Here is a 15,764-nt window from a genome sequence, read left to right as displayed (position 1 = left end):
AGACGCTTGCTGATAAAGTAAGTTAGGACAGTTTCCTTTTGTTGGGCAGGTTGAGATGACAAAAGCATGAGAGCATCTGAGAGTTTAGATGAATAACAATATTAACAGAGGATAAGAGTAATAGAAACAGTGATGGGCATACAACTGAATAAAAAAAATCAGTGTTGATAAATTCTCAAGAGAGAAAATTAGAGCAGAATGTTAACATCTAAACAGGTCAGAAAAGGTACTCACACTGTTTAGATAATAAGGAGAGGAGGAAGAGAATGAGCAGGAGGAAGAAGGACGAGGAATAGGAATACATTGAGGAAGAAGATGAAGAGGAGGAGGAAGAAGAGGAGGATTAAACAGGGAGGAGAAAGAAGATGAAGAGGAGGAGAAAGAAGAGGATGGGGAGAAAGAGGAGGATTTAACAGGGAGAGGAGAAAGAAGATGAAGAGGAGGAGAAAAAAGAGGGGGAGGAGGAGAAAGAGGAGGATTAAACAGGGAGAGGAGAAAGAAGAGGAGGAGGAGGAGTAGAAAAAGGAGGATTACACAGGGAGAGGAGAAAGAAGAGGAGGAGGAGAAAAAGGAGGATTAAACAGGGAGAGGAGAAAGAAGAGGAGGAGGAGGAGAAAGAAGAGGAGGAAGAGGAGTAGAAAAAGGAGGATTAAACAGGGAGAGGAGGAAGAAGAGGAGGAGAAGAGGGAGGGAGGGAGAGAGAGAGAGAAAGGAGGAGCAGCAGTTTGTACAGTATATTGAACAGGTATTTTTTCACACACACACACACACACACACACACACAGTAGTTTTGTTGGTTGAAAATAAAGTATTTGTGTTTAAATTAAATTACGGTTCTACTTGTGCCCTTCGTGCGATCGGATAAAAGGCCTCTCCAAACCAAGCTCCCGGGCTGAATTTCAACCCCAGCCCGCCCCTGCTTGTAGTACAGTATGCGAATTCAGAAACGGCCAAAGCTTTCATGCAAGACCTCGGTAGCTCAGATGTCGAGCATCAGACTCTTAATCTGAGTGACCTGCATGTGTCCAAACAATAATGTAACAATGTTAACGGCAGCAAAGAGGTACTTTGTTGTTGTTTAGTGATTAGCATAACTGCTTTTCAAGCTGTGTGTCCAGGTTGATCCGTGGTGATTTCTCTTACCAGTAACAACTGGGGCCCACACATGCTAACAGTGATAAATAGAAAGTTTCTCCACAATATTGAACACTGTTTTTTTTCCAAAAGATTGTACCCAAAAACAGAATAACTAAGGAGTGAAGGATCCCTTTATTTCATGGAGGGCGTAAAGAACTTTTCAAAGGCTACCACTGAAGTCCGAGTGGCCTATTAAGATCTCTATACCAAGCTGTTCAGAGAGGTCGTATTAGGCAAGTCCTTCCAGATAACAAAGTTTATGATAATCTAGTGTTCATATCCTTATAAACTTTTTTATTGATGGAGGTAATCCTAAAGAAACCCTCAATCCTCACTGTTACTTTTGAATCAGGCCGAACATTTCTGATTGAATGGAGAACCTTCTGAATCCTAATGAAACGTTGTAGGACACATATCCCACTTTCTTGTGACTTCTGAAACTAGCTTAGTGTACAATGCACTTTTCCTCTAGTCTTCATTTTATTTGAACACCAGTGTGGTGATGAGATCTGTGAGAACAGTTTTGAATCTTTAGTGATCAGGAACATGTCTCTCCAGAACCTCATTTGGATGTTTTAGCATCTTCTGCTGCAAGGCCAGGTTGACTTCCAGCACCTGGCATCTCATGTACAAAGAGTGCATGGATTTAATTGTGAATCCTTGCATGGAATCAAATCATCTGATGATCCAGTCTTCATCCTGGACCAGCAGGTCAGAGTGGTCCCTAAAGACTCCCTCCGTACTGCATCCTGCCATCAGCAGGTTCCTCTACCAGAGCCAAGGCTGACGCTGGGATTTGCAGTATACATCTTTTTGTACCAACCTTTACTTTTTGGTTCAGACCATGTGGTTAATTGTGAAATTGTTGCATTTCGACTCCTGTGTAATTTATTTGGGGATGTGGGGACTGTCGTGTCCTTCACGTGTGATGGTGAACTTGTTGTTGAAGTCACTTTTCCTCATATGTTGGACTTCACTGCATCCCCAGTGAGTGTCGCCATTGGATAAAACCTCAGAAATGTGCGTGCACCAGAATTAATGTGTGGGTGAGGGACTACAACTTGATCGTGATCATGCAGATTTGAACAATTCCAGGTACATATCAAAGTTTTCTGTTGCAGCTAAAGTTAGTCTGGTTGGTGAACTCGTGAGGATGGATAAAACTAAACTGAACATTCATTATGACCCTGATGTGAGTTGAACACATAACCTTCTGATCTGGAGTCAGAGGCGCTACCATTGCACCACAGAGCCTTTGCTGACATTTCTGAGGTTGTTTAATGAACACAAATCTAATCATAGAGGGCAAAAAGTATTTAGTCAGACCACCAGTTGTGCAAGTTCTCCCACTTAACAAGATAGGAGAGGCCTGTAATTTACATCACAGATATATTTCAACTATGAGAAACAAAATGAAAAAAAAAAAAAAAAATCAGAAAATCACATTGGCTGATTTTTAAAGAATGTATTTGCAAATTATAGTTGAAAATAAGTATTTGATCAATAACTAAAGTTAATCTCAATAATTTGTTAAACACCCTTTGTTGGCAATGACAGAGGTCAGATGTTTTCTGTAAGTCTTCACAAGGTTTTCTACACTGTTGCTGGTATTTTGGTCCGTTCCTCCATGATCTCCTCTAGAGCAGTGATTGGTCCGTTCCTCCATGATCTCCTCTAGAGCAGTGATTGGTCCGTTCCTCCATGATGTCCTCTAGAGCAGTGATTGGTCCGTTCCTCCATGATCTCCTCTAGAGCAGTGATTGGTCCGTTCCTCCATGCAGATCTCCTCTAGAGCAGTGATTGGTCCGTTCCTCCATGCAGATCTCCTCTAGAGCAGTGATTGGTCCGTTCCTCCATGATCTCCTCTAGAGCAGTGATTGGTCCGTTCCTCCATGATCTCCTCTAGAGCAGTGATGTTTTGGGGCTGTCGCTGGACAACACAGACTTTCAACTCCCTCCAAAGATTTTCTATGGGGTTGAGATCTGGAGACTGGCTAGGCCACTCCAGGACCTGGAAATGTTTCTTATGAAGCCACTCCTTCGTTGCCGTGGCGATGTGTTTGGATCATTGTCCTGCTGAAAGACCCAGCCACGTTTCATATTCAATGTCCTGCTGATGGAAGGAGGTTTTCACTCAAAATCTCACCATACATGGCTCCATTCATTCTTTCTCTTACACGGATCAGTCGTCCTGGTTCCTTTGCAGAAAAACATCCCTGAATCATGATGTTTCCACCCCCGTGCTTCACAGTAGGTATGGTGTCCTTTGGATGCCAACTCGGCTTTCTTTCTCCTCCAAACACGACAAGTTGTGTTTCCACCAAAAAGTTCTATTTTGGTTTCATCTGACCATATAACATTCTCCCAATCCTCTTGTGCATCATCCAAATGCTCTCTATAGCAAACTTCAGACCTGGACATGTCCTGTCTTCAGGGGGAACGTCTGGCTCTGCAAGATCTGAGTCCCTGATCGTAGTGAGTTACTGATGGTTCCTTTGTTACTCTGGTCTCAGCTCTCTGCAGGTCCTTCACTAGTTCCCCGTGTGGTTCTGGGAGCTTTACTCACCGTTCTTGTGATCATTTTTACCCCACGAGGTGAGATCTTGCATGGAGCCCCAGATGGAGGGAGATTATCAGTGGTGTCAGTCCAAGATGAGTGATTTTCAAAGTGTAGACTCAACCTTCTGGATTGCAGATGGAGGCCCTGTGACTTAATTGGTCAAAGCGCCTGTCTAGTAAACAGGAGATCTTGGGTTCAAATCCCAGCAGAGCCTCTAAACTCAAATGGCTTGAGATGCCTGAAAAATCACATATATCTCACTGCTGTTTCTAGCAGTATTTATAACACGATTGCTTAATTATAGCAGAGTACTTTGTCAAAAGTACTCTTGCTCTTAGTGAATGTTCTCTGTTTTGTCATTCTATTGGAGAACTTCTAATCTCTACTTATTTTTGTAATAACCGGAGAGGGTAGCTAAACCAAAGTGTCCTCTAAAGCAGGGGTCACCAATCCTGGTCCTCGAGAGCCGGTGTCCTGCATGTTTTAGATGTTTCTCTGCTTTAACACACCTGATTCTAATTAATCCTTGTTACCAGCTTGTCATCAAAGTCTGGATAGTTCTGTTGATGACACAGTCACTTCGTATCATGGTGCAATGAAGCAGGGAAACATCTAAAACCTGCAGGGACACCGGCCCTCGAGGACCAGGATTGGTGACCCCTGCTCTAAAGAGTGAATGTGAGTTAGGACACCAACTCTAACTATCTGAAGGCTCTATAACCACAGAGGGACTCGAACCCTCAATCTTCTGATCCGAAGTCAGACGCCTTGTCCATTAGGCCATGTGGTCCACGACTTGCTCCTCTTTCTCATAAAAAAAACAGTTAATCCTGCCATTTTAGTTAATGTGTTTGAAAGTCCATTGGGGGATTTTTAGTGTAGTGTAGTGGTTATCACGTTCACCTAACACGCGAAAGGTCCCCTGTTCGAAACTGGGCGGAAACATGTATTACTGCAATAATATTATTTGGACTTGGAAAACCACTCTAGTCCTCTTCTTGGTGCTCGGCACAGGAAGGTCGACCATCTCTTTCTCGCATTGGGTCTTATGCAGAAATGAATTTCGTTGCAGTTCCACAACTGACCAAAAGCCAGTCATTCTCCATTTACCTAAACTTTAAAATGTCCAACTTTACAGGAAAAAAAGGAACAAAGAGATTTTTTACAGGATTTTTCTCGTCATGCCCGCCGTTTTCAAAACATGTCAGTCACTAGCTCCACCACCAGACCCCAGCAGCATCACCACCAGAACCCACTAGCTCCACCACCAGACCCCAGGAGCTTCCACCACCAGACCCCAGCAGCATTAACACCAGACCCCAGCAGCATCACCACCAGACCCCAACAACAACTCAACAACCTCAACAACCCGGCTCACCTGGAGCCACCCAAAGACCCGGCTCACCGTCCGAACCCGGGGACCCCAGCAGCATCACCACCAGACCCCACTAGCTGCACCACCAGACCCCAGCAGCATCACCACCACACCTCAGGAGCTTCCACCACCAGACCCCATCAACAACTCAACAACCTCAACAACCCGGCTCACCTGGAGCCACCCAAAGACCCGGCTCACCGTCCGAACCCGGGGACCCGCTTTTAAGTCCCCCACTGACCGGCCACTGGAGTGAAAGAGCCAGCCCTTGGGCCTGGAGGACCAGGGCCCTGGTACCCTAAACACCCAGACGCTCCTAGCACCATGGACAGCACTCTGTCAGATGATCAGGCGCATATTGTTTTTTACTCATGTTCTCGTTTCAGGACCACAATAAAACCACAATAAAAGCTGAACAGGGTTCCATGGTGTAATGGTTAGCACTCTGGACTTTGACTCCAGTAATCTGAGTTCAAATCTCAGTGGAACCTGTCAGTCTTCCACACAACCAGGTATCAAGGTTTTACCCACATGATGTTGTAGTATCAATCCACGAGGCTCCACCTCAAAAAACAACACAGGGAAATGGAAACATGGGCCGTTTCCAAATTTGCATACTGTACTACAAGTATACACTGATTTGGCCAAAGTGTAGTTAGTAGTATGCTGTATGTGAACAGAAGGAAATCTGCAGTGTGCGAAAAATACCCGGATGTTGTACTGATTTGGGAAAAAATCCTCAGCATGCATCAGACCAGCCTAATGAATGTGGTTGTGAGCCCTGTCTAAGAGGAATTTCTGTCACCATTGGGACAGACCATAAAGTATTCTATTCTACCTCGCTTATTATATCCCAGAATGCAATGCGGCCTCGGCCGGGCAGCGCTTTTTTCTTTGTTTGTTCAAAGCTTTATTGAGAAAACAGCTGCAATCGGACAGTGATGTGATGTGAAGGCAGAAAAGGCTAGTTGCACCGTGGAGAGGGAGAAGGAGGAATATGGATGTATCTAATACCATGAGTATGTTCTTGAATGATGTTTAAGCAGTTTATACAGTCATTTTCAGCTAGTGATGCTAATGATGGTCCGGAGTCACATCCTGGTCAAACAGCAGAGTGGCGCAGCGGAAGCGTGCTGGGCCCATAACCCAGAGGTCGATGGATGGAAACCATCCTCTGCTACTTAAGACTTCCTCTCATACATGAGATTCCTGTGAGAGATTAACTGAAATCTATCCAGAGCTTTTAGCAAACAAGAAAGTGGATGTATGATCTATGAACATACTGCACTGACTGTTGATGAAAATACATTGAATCAAAATGTTTTTAAAAAATGAGGATGAAAATATGTCTCAAACTGATAAAGTAAAACCAACCATTTCAGCCCATACATGTGATGGGCTGAGACAAAGGAAAAGATGGCTGACCAAGTCACGTGGTGACTGGGTCGCGCACTGTTTAACTACTGGGAAGGTTTAGGTCTGTGTAACAGGCAGAGATTCTGTCCACTATACTAACGATGACATGTGTTACATTTTGTTAGAGAAAGTACTCAATGACACATGTACATTATCAGTGGTGTCAAAGCGCCTGTCTAGTAAACAGGAGATCCTGGGTTCAAATCCCAGCAGAGCCTCTAAACTCAAATGTCTTGAGATGCCTGAAAGATCACATATCTCTCACTGCTGTTTCTAGCAGTATTTCTCACGCGATTGCTTAATTATAGCAGAGGCTCTATACGGCCGAGCAGCAGCGAACGCGGCCGAGCAGCAGCGAACGCACCACGAGATGTGGTAGTATCGCGAGAACGAGGCAGCAGAATCCAACATGGCGAGGTAATACTTTCGTTTTCAATAAATGCTTTAAAAACGATTATATACTCAGATTAAAATAACGAAAGGGTAGTTTATAGTTAGATTATATAGTTACGAACCCAACCTGGAGCAAAGCGAATCTTTAGACGCATCCATAGACGAGTATTTTGAGAGGCACAATTTCCGCACGTTTTCTCCGCCTGTTACAACTCCAGACAAAGAGGTGTAGCAATTCTCATTAATAAAAGAGTAAATTTCACCGTAAAGGACACACACATTGACTCAGAGGGTAGATATTTAATTTTAGTCTTGCAAATTCAAAGCTTGAATTTATGTATTTCTAATGTATATGGTCCAAATGTTGATGACTCTTCGTTTTTTCACTCTTTTTTCACCTCACTTTCTGCTCACCTAGACAACACAGTCATCATCGGAGGAGACCTCAACATGGTTCTGGACCCTGGAGTGGACAGGCTCAGTAATGCAGGCGGACACAGGAGTTGGCAGTCAGCAAGTATTGTTAAGCAATACATGAATGATCTGGGTCTTTGCGATACATGGCGCTCTTTACACCCAACCCTTAGGAACTACACTTTTTTCTCAGCCGTTCATCACTCATACTCTAGGTTAGATTATTTTTTAGTCAGTAGCTCTCTGATGAGAGATATCTCAGAATCACAAATTCACCCAATCATTATTAGCGATCACGCACCTGTTTCTTTCACTCTGGGGAAGAGGGGGAGCGTATCATCCTCCAAAGTTTGGAGATTTAATACATCATTGCTCAAAGACCCCGACTTTATTAATTTTTTTAAGAAAGAATGGGATATATTTTTACAAAATAACGACCAGCCGGAAATATCAGCGAGCGTTCTATGGGAAGCAGGAAAAGCAGTAATGCGAGGCAAAATAATTTCCTTTTCTTCAAATAAGAAAAAAAAAGACAACTTAAAAACAAAAGAATTAGAATGTGAAATAAAGACGCTAGAGGAGGCCTTCCAGACCTCTGCAGACGAACGTATCCTTAACAGAATAAGGAAAACTAAAATAGAATTAAATAAAATAATTGACGCAAAAACACAGTTTCTAGTACAAAGGCTTCGCCTGGAAAACTTTGCACATGCTAACAGATCGGGAAAATACTTAGCCAATCAATTAAAAATAAACAAAGAAAAAACAACCATAACATCCATTAAGGACCAGTCAGGGGGAGTTACACATGACCCCTGTTTAATAAATTCAGTCTTTAGAGACTTTTACTATAAATTATACTCGTCACAAATTGAACCATCTGATGAATCCATTAATGAGTTTCTTGGAGACATTAATCTGCCGAAGTTACATCAGGAACAGCTTACGAATTTAGACTCACCGCTCTCAATAGGAGAACTCCATGAAGCTCTTCAACATATGCCCAATAATAAAGCTCCGGGCCCAGATGGTTTCCCAGCTGAATTTTACAAGGAATTCTGGAGCATATTAGCACCAACATTTTATAAAATGATTCTAAATGCTAGGGAGAATAAAAGCTTACCCTTAAATATGAACTCTGCTAATATTAGTCTTTTATTAAAACCGGACAAAGATCCCTTGCTCCCATTGAGCTACCGCCCAATTTCATTGATAAATGTAGACCTTAAAATAATTAGCAAGGCCCTTACCGAACGTCTGAAAAGAGTCACCCCTTCTATTATACATCCGGATCAAACAGGCTTCATTAAAGGTAGACATTCCTCTACTAATATTCGCAGATTATTAAATATTATAGACTATTCGAGTATCAATAAACAGGAGACTACTATTATATCCTTAGACGCGGAAAAAGCATTTGATAAGGTAAATTGGAAGTTTCTATTGGCAACTTTGCATAAATTTGGATTTGGCGAATCTTTCATTGACTGGATAAAAATATTATACAGCTCTCCCAAGGCACGTGTAAGGACAAATGATCAAATTTCTACAAGTTTTACCTTGCAAAGAGGCACTAGACAGGGTTGCCCTCTCTCTCCCTCATTATTTGCAATATTTATTGAACCTTTAGCAGCAGCTATTAGACAAAATCAAAATATTAAAGGTATACAATGTAAAATATTAGAGCACAAAATAAGTCTTTATGCGGATGACGTACTCCTCTTCCTCCAGAACTCACGATCTTCACTATCACAGACAATTGCACTTATAGAGGGATTTTCATCTCTGTCTGATTATTCTATTAATTGGTCTAAATCCACTGTTTTGTGTGTTAACTGCAATTTTAGGAATATAACAAATACTCAATTACAATCAGGGAACATTAGATATTTAGGCATAAACATCTCCCCTAGGCTGTCAGAGTTAATAAAATTAAATCATGTTCAGCTTATAAAGAAAATAGAAGATGATCTTTCCAGATGGAGCTCTCTCCCCATTTCGCTCATGGGTAGAATAGCCACCATTAAAATGATGGTTTTACCAAAAGTAAATTATTTTTTCTCAATGATACCATGCAAACCCCCTCTTTCCTGGTTTAAATCGTTGGACTCATATGTATCAAAATTTCTGTGGAAAAATAAAACTCCACGTATTAGTTTAAAGACATTGCAAAAATCCAAAGAATATGGAGGTTTAGAATTACCTAATTTTCAGTATTACTTCATAGCCAGTAAGTTACAGTATATTGTAAAATGGTCAAAAGATCATCCTTTAGATAGTCAATGGCTGGACTCAGAGCAAGTGTTTTGTAATGAACTAGAAATCTCAGAGTTACCATTTATTAGTCAAAGTATCAAACGTCATCAATGTTTCAAAAGCATTAATATTAGCACAACTTTATCAGCTTGGTGGGAATTTCTTAAAATAGCTAAAATTTCACTTTTTCCATGTGACCGTACACCCATATGGAACAACCCAGACATCGTGAAAAATGATAAAAAGATGGTTAACTTCGTTCAATGGAGAGATCAAGGAATACGGTACTTACAGCACGTAATTGTAGGAGGACAGTTTGTACCTTTCAATACACTTACTGTTCAATACGGAGTTAGCAGGAATACATTTTTAGAGTATCAACAACTTAAGGCAATAATAAATAAAACATACAAAATTAGACAATTAGACTTACAACTTCCCGCTAAGATAATAGATTTATTGAATCTAAGCACTTTAAAGTTGTTATCAAAACTCTACAGGTTAGTGTCTAAACTGGACGATTCAGTCTCTCTCCCGATCTCTAAGTGGGAGGCGGATCTCTCTCTTAATACCGACCAGTTTTCTTGGTCACAAATATGCTTAAATACGTTTACTATGACTAAAAACCCAAACCTACAACTTATACAGTACAAAGTTCTTCATAGAATACATTATACTGGACAAAGGATGTTCCAGATGGGCTTTGTCACCTCTAATATCTGTTTACAGTGCACAGAGAACACCCCAGATAATTATATGCATGCTTTATGGTTCTGTACACCGGTACAGAGGTTCTGGAAGGAGATTTGTGAGGATTTATCCACATGGATCAACCACAGAATCCCAGTGTGTAGTATGTATATTAGGTCACCTGGGAGACACTCAAATAGATCCTAATTGGACACACCGGGTTCTCACTGCCTTATGTATCGCAAAGAAAACCATTCTAGTAAATTGGAAACAAAAATCCAGTTTGTGTATCAACCATTTTAGGAATCTTTTATCAGATCATATTAGTAGTGAGATAATGTCTGCCTCCACTGAACAACATTCGCTGTGGCTAGGGCGTCTCCGGGCCTCCCGGGGGGGGCTGGGCCGTGGACGTGGGGGTCCCACCCGGAGGGCCCGGCCCTGCCTGGGTGGGGGGTGGCTGTCTGCGCTGGGGGGGCATTGCTGCCTTGGTCCTCCGTCGCTGGGCGGGGGCCAAGTGCCCCTGCGGATGTGGGGACTCCGTGACCCTTGGGGTGTCCGCCGGGGTGGCCTCGGGGGGGAGTGGGGCCGGGTCCGGGGAGCGGGCCTCCCCTGACCGGGGGGTGCACGGGCGGGCGCGACGGCGGGGTGGCACCATTCCCAGGTATCTATGTCTTATGTTGTCAGTATGAATGGGAGGATGTTGGACCGTTTCCCCCTCCGTCTGGGGGCTCCGGCGGCGCCGGGGGCGCCCTTGGAGGTACGGTGGGGCCCTGGCCCGGCTCGGAGGGCCGGCCCCCGTCTACTGGACGGCCGGTGGGGGGACGCGGGTGTCTTACCAGGGCCGGCTTTGCTGGTCCTGCTTCCTGGCTTCGGCCTCCGCTCCCCCTCTTTCCCCCCTTACACGATTCATACGTACATAGGCGAAGGGCGGGGGGTCCGGGTCGTGGGGGGCACTGTCCCGCGGGGCCCGGCACTCCCCGCCTCACGGTTTTAACAGCAAAATAGACACTGCACATTCAACACTTAATAAATACATTTGACAAAGACACGTAGTTCGGGAGGGGGGGGGGTCGGTGTCAATCGATACTTGGCCCTCCCCCCTCCCTGTTTTTATGGCATTAATCACACGCACTCAACACCAGGGGCGGGAGGGGGTCCCACATCACCCGCGTTCCCTCACTGGCCTGGGACAGGTGGGTCGGGTTACCCGGACCTGGCGGGGCCCGCCGTGCAGCCTGGGGTGCCTTCTGGCGGTGCTGGACCCCCCCGGGGAGGGGGAAACGGTGCGTGATTGTATGTCTGTGTCGGTGAGAATGCGGTATGGAAGGGTCCTGCCATGGAGGATTTGAGCCTCCATTGGCAGGACATCAAAACTTAATAATTTATGAATATTATATTATACAAAGATGGTTATTATTATTATTATTATTATTATTATTATTATTAGTATTATTATTATGTATAGTATATTATATTATTATTAGTATAGGTATCTGATAGGTGAATGGATGAATGAATGGGATGCCTGGGTCTGGGGCCCTCCGTTGTCGGGCCTGCACGGGTGTCGCCTTGTTGGGGGGTTCCCTCTCTCCGGGCCCGTCTCCGGTCCCCCCCGCTGCCTCTGCGGCGGGGCGCCCCTCTGGTCTTGGAGGGCCACTTTCGTGGGGGACGGGTGCGCCTGCCCGCGTCGGCGGCCGGGGCGGCTCTGTCTCTCCGGGCAGGCTGGCCCCCTGCCGGGTGGGGGTCGTTGGCCTGAAGGGTGAGGGCCTCCTGGCCGCGTGTCCGGCCCGGACCGGGTGGCCGGGGATTGCCTGGGTCGCGGTCCACCGCCGCGGGATCCCTGGCTGCTTCTTCCCGCGCCGTGGGGGCCCCGCCCGCGGGCCCCCTCGGCCGCCGCCGGGGGGGGGGGGGGGGGGGGCCTCGCAGGCGGTGGGTTGCCTCCTCCTACTTCCCCCCTCTGTGGGGTTGCCGGTGGCCTGGGTTCCGGGCTCTTCCGTGTCGGCCTCTGGTCTCGCGGGTGGCGGGGTTGCTCCCCCCCCTCCCCCACTATAGATACACTTCAGGTGGAGCTTTGTTTGGTTTATCACACACACACACACACACACACACACACACACACACACACACACACACATAGTCACTTAGTCACATGCATTTACACACACACACACACACACGCATGATCATATACATACACACACACACACACACACACATAGATATACACACTGGCTTGTTCACCTGCATGCTGGCTCTCTAGATTTTGGGTTTAGGTAGCGGTAGCGATAGCTTAGCTCAGACTGCGATCAGATCTCAAGATTTAGGTCGATTGCTGTTATTGTTTTGGTTGGCTCCGTGCCGGTTTTGTGCTTTGTTTGTGGTTTTTTGTTGCAGATTTCCAGTGCTTGACGTGTGTCTCCGTGTGTTCCTGCTTCCTGGATTGGCAGTGGAGGTCGTCACCCCCCCCCCCCCCCCCAAAAAAAAAACAAAAAAAAAAAAAAAACACTGGGCTTGTATGTGTATATTTATGTATGTGTACGCATATGTGTGCGTATATATATGTATATATATTAAATATAGTAATAATGCACACAATATACTTTTGGTTTCTACCGTCATGGTATCAATCAATAATATGTGTGCAGACAAGGTGAAAAAAAAAAAAAAAAAAAAAAAAAAAAAAAATTATAGCAGAGTACTTTGTCAAAAGTACTCTTGCTCTTAGTGAATGTTCTGTAATTCTATTGGAGAACTTCTAATCTCTCCTTATTTTTGTTATAACCGGAGAGGGTAGCTAAACCAAAGTGTCCTCTAAAGCGTGAATGTGAGTTAGGACACCAGCTCTAACTATCTGAAGGCTCTATAACCACAGAGGGACTCGAACCCTCAATCTTCTGATCCGAAGTCAAACGCCTTGTCCATTAGGCCATGTGGTCCACGACTTGCCCCTCTTTCTCATAAAAATAAACAGTTAATCCTGCCATTTTAGTTAATGTGCTTGTAGTTGTTAAATGTACTAAGCTTTACGTGATATTCTTAATTAGAAGGCTCTGCTGGGATTTGAACCCAGGATCTCCTGTTTACAAGACAGGTGCTTTGACCAACTAAGCCACAGGGCCCACAACAGATGTCTCCAACTTACATTAAGCAGAATGAACTGTCATCACATTTCAACAGCCCTCACGAATATTGAGGTGATTATTGTTGCTCGTCAGTGAACAGTCGTTGGCTGACCGTCACTGCCAGGGGTACTTGAGAAAGCTTTGATCCAGTCAGGAGTGGGTACAAAGAGAGAGCTCTGTTCATTCAAATGTCAATGACAGTTGTCATTATCAAACCTCTCCAAGTCTATGGTCTCTTTCTAAGAGAATGTTGTAATGCAGGGGTGCCCAATCCTGGTCCTCGAGGGCCGGTGTCCCTGCAGGTTTTAGATGTTTCCCTGCTTCATTGCACCGTGATACAAGTGACTGTGTCATCAACAGAATTGTGCAGCCCTGGATGAAAAGCTGATGACGATGATTAATTAGAATCAGGTGTGTTAAAGCAGGGAAACATCTAAAACATGCAGGACACCGGCCCTCGAGGACCAGGGTTGGTGATCCCTGTTGTAATGCAATGGAAATGCAAACGGACTACTAGACCTTACCGGCTGACCTCTTGGCATGAAAGAGAAGCAAGATGTAGGTTTTCAGCATTCACATATCAAGCCAATGTTGGTCTTCAGGTAAAGCATTGTACTACAGTCTTGAAACTTTGCTACTTGGAGGAGAAAAAACACAAATTGCATAAATCTCTGGGGCTCGTCCGGGAATTGAACCCGGGACCTCTCGCACCCGAAGCGAGAATCATACTACTAGACCAACGAGCCATGAAACACATATCCTGAAAACAAAAAATCATGGTCACATCATACCTGTCTAGATGGTTTATTATAACATTAAGGGGGAATAGAAATAGAAACTGAATGATGATCAATAACCTGTTGCACAGTTTCTGTAGTTTAGTGGCTATCGTGTTTGTCTCACATGAAAAAGGTCCCTTGTCTGGTTCTACCAGGCTGAACTTTTGGATCAGGACCTATCAGTGAAAAACTTGAGTTACAAATGTTGAAGGTCTTTCCCCTCTCAGCGTTTGAGTTAACCCAACACAAAACATCTTGTTCACTGTTAAAATACATGACATCTTAAAAGATGGAGAGCTATTTTGGCAGTAAAGTGTCCGGATCCCTTTTGTTTTTTTTACCATGAGAGGTCATCTATTGGATTTTGAATTTTTGATTTAGATTTTCTTGTAGATGCAAGAATCAACACAAAATGGGAACTTTCAGGTCCAGCATTCGAGCTCCGTACAGGGCTAAAACTGAGAATGGAAGTTGCAATGAATGCCATCTAATCATAGAAAACAAATAAATGTGACATTACATGCAAATGACATTCACCACTTACTTTGCTCCACCAGTACTGGCATGGGATTCAATGTCCTTGATTCTGAGGTATTTGTTGCATGTTGGGCATTTTATCTAAAACCAAAATAGTCACTTCCACACACTCAGCCCCCTGGTACACCCCTGAACTCCACTAGATGAAATCCTGCAAGCGTCAGCTCGAAAGACTCTTCAAAAAAACTGGCTTAAACATCCATCACCAAGCCTATACGGACTATCTCCACCAGTACAAAGACGCCCTCAACTCAACTCAGTCCACCTACTACTCAAACCTCATCCACTCCGGCTCATCCAACCCCAAGGCTCTCTTCTCCACAACAAATAAACTCTTTAAACCCAGTGATAACATATCCAGCTCCTTCACAGTAACCAAATGCAACAACTTTCTCTCATTTTTCCAGAACAAAATAGACACCATTCACAGTAATCCGGGTCACAGCACTCCTGTGCCAGCCAGAGTGTTTCTCAAATTTTTGGAAAAAGAAAAAAAAGGTGCCACGGACACAAAAAAATCCACTAGGGTGTTTGGATCAGATTTTCACACCATTCACAGTTCAATTGATTGCGGTGGAGAGGAGGGGTGCTATGGCCCAGACACTTAGCCAAGGACAATGGACTCTGCCAGTGGTAAGGACCCGGCAAGGGGCGCATAAGGGAGACTATGCCCAAATTCCAATCTCCGCCCTAAACCCTCAAGCCCTGAACCCTCACAGACTTAAGTGACGTCAGCTGGAAGTGATCAAGTGTGAGAGGGTGTGAGGGATCCAAATGGTAGAAATAAGAATAGGACAGCTGTAGGACAGAGTCTGTGAGGGTAGAGATTGGGATTCAGCTTACAAACACACATTTATTTCAGCCAAATGTTCAAGCATGTGACAGGTTGTTGTGGCCGAGTGGTTAAGGTGATGGACTTGAAATCCATTGGGGATTCCCTGCGCAGGTTCAAATCCTGTCAACAACGGTTAATGTTTGAACATGCAGGAAGACTTGCAGTTGCAAGTAACAACTTGCAGTTGTAAACTGTAGACTGAACTAATCAGTGGTGTCTTTTTGTGTGATCCCCAGCATGCATTAAT

The 15,764-nt window shown here is 44.4% G+C and overlaps 8 non-coding genes across 8 annotated transcripts; 3 read left to right on the top strand and 5 right to left on the bottom strand.

Annotated features, from left to right (window-relative positions):
• Positions 1–2,319: 2,319 nt before the first annotated feature.
• Positions 2,320–2,391, bottom strand: trnaw-cca (transfer RNA tryptophan (anticodon CCA)). Its single transcript has one exon. It is a non-coding gene; the product is annotated as a tRNA-Trp (tRNA).
• Positions 2,392–3,837: 1,446 nt separating this feature from the next.
• Positions 3,838–3,911, top strand: trnat-agu (transfer RNA threonine (anticodon AGU)). The gene has a single exon. It is a non-coding gene; the product is annotated as a tRNA-Thr (tRNA).
• Positions 3,912–4,414: 503 nt separating this feature from the next.
• On the bottom strand, positions 4,415–4,487 carry trnar-ucg (transfer RNA arginine (anticodon UCG)). Its single transcript has one exon. It is a non-coding gene; the product is annotated as a tRNA-Arg (tRNA).
• Positions 4,488–5,491: 1,004 nt separating this feature from the next.
• trnaq-uug (transfer RNA glutamine (anticodon UUG)) lies at positions 5,492–5,563 on the top strand. Its single transcript has one exon. It is a non-coding gene; the product is annotated as a tRNA-Gln (tRNA).
• A 7,544-nt stretch (positions 5,564–13,107) lies between these two features.
• On the bottom strand, positions 13,108–13,180 carry trnar-ucg (transfer RNA arginine (anticodon UCG)). Its single transcript has one exon. It is a non-coding gene; the product is annotated as a tRNA-Arg (tRNA).
• A 109-nt stretch (positions 13,181–13,289) lies between these two features.
• On the bottom strand, positions 13,290–13,363 carry trnat-ugu (transfer RNA threonine (anticodon UGU)). The gene has a single exon. It is a non-coding gene; the product is annotated as a tRNA-Thr (tRNA).
• A 677-nt stretch (positions 13,364–14,040) lies between these two features.
• On the bottom strand, positions 14,041–14,112 carry trnap-cgg (transfer RNA proline (anticodon CGG)). The gene has a single exon. It is a non-coding gene; the product is annotated as a tRNA-Pro (tRNA).
• Positions 14,113–15,567: 1,455 nt separating this feature from the next.
• Positions 15,568–15,649, top strand: trnas-uga (transfer RNA serine (anticodon UGA)). The gene has a single exon. It is a non-coding gene; the product is annotated as a tRNA-Ser (tRNA).
• Positions 15,650–15,764: the final 115 nt, after the last annotated feature.

This window comes from Cololabis saira, chromosome 13 (assembly GCF_033807715.1).
Source record: "Cololabis saira isolate AMF1-May2022 chromosome 13, fColSai1.1, whole genome shotgun sequence".
Taxonomy (NCBI): domain Eukaryota; kingdom Metazoa; phylum Chordata; class Actinopteri; order Beloniformes; family Belonidae; genus Cololabis; species Cololabis saira.
Note: the sequence above shows the minus strand (reverse complement) of the source record. Positions and strands in the feature narration are given on the sequence as shown.